Source organism: Amphiura filiformis, chromosome 2 (assembly GCF_039555335.1).
Source record: "Amphiura filiformis chromosome 2, Afil_fr2py, whole genome shotgun sequence".
In the NCBI taxonomy this organism is placed as follows: Eukaryota; Metazoa; Echinodermata; class Ophiuroidea; order Amphilepidida; family Amphiuridae; genus Amphiura; species Amphiura filiformis.
The window spans coordinates 819274-820000 of NC_092629.1; positions in this window are offsets into that span (position 1 = coordinate 819274).

Here is a 727-nt window from a genome sequence, read left to right on the forward strand (position 1 = left end):
TGTAATATTCTTCCCGTGTGTCCTGCGTTTGAGTCTACGAGTCTTATCTAGTGTCAATTTAAAGTGATTTAATCAAATCAATACAGCATTGATTTTAACCGGAGATTCTATTCAATTCACTTGTGGTCATGTCCCACTCGATTATACATATTCGTAATATTAATAATGAATATGTAAATAGTTCAAAGGTCAAAGTGGGTGTGTTTTACCTAGACATGGCGGTAACTCATTTAACACCATAGAATTTATATTTATCTTTAATATACTTATAGAACAAATGTACTGAACCAAATCAACGCATATTCCTGGGTACCTTCCTCGACCTTTTTTGGTTGGGGTTAGGCCGCAGATTGTTGTAGTTTTTCTACATCTAGTCTTGTGGCCTGTAATGTACTGCATTTTAGGTGCAAAATATCCTTGGTTGAACTTAATTTGTAAGACCTCATGGCTCTTGTTTTGTTACCTACTTTGTCGGAATCTGCGTTATTTGGGAGAGGGGGGACAAAGGTAGATTGACATCATCGTCCTAATTATACAGGCTTTAAGACATAATACAAACTAATTTGCATTATTCAATAAAGGTGTTCTTGGTGTCATTCAATACACACAAGTATTGTTTACCATCTTCATTGAAATCTAATATGCATAAACTTGCATAATAATTTATGCTGATCGTGTAAAATATATTAAACTTAGATGCATTTTAAGTTTGTTGAAATGTCCAAAA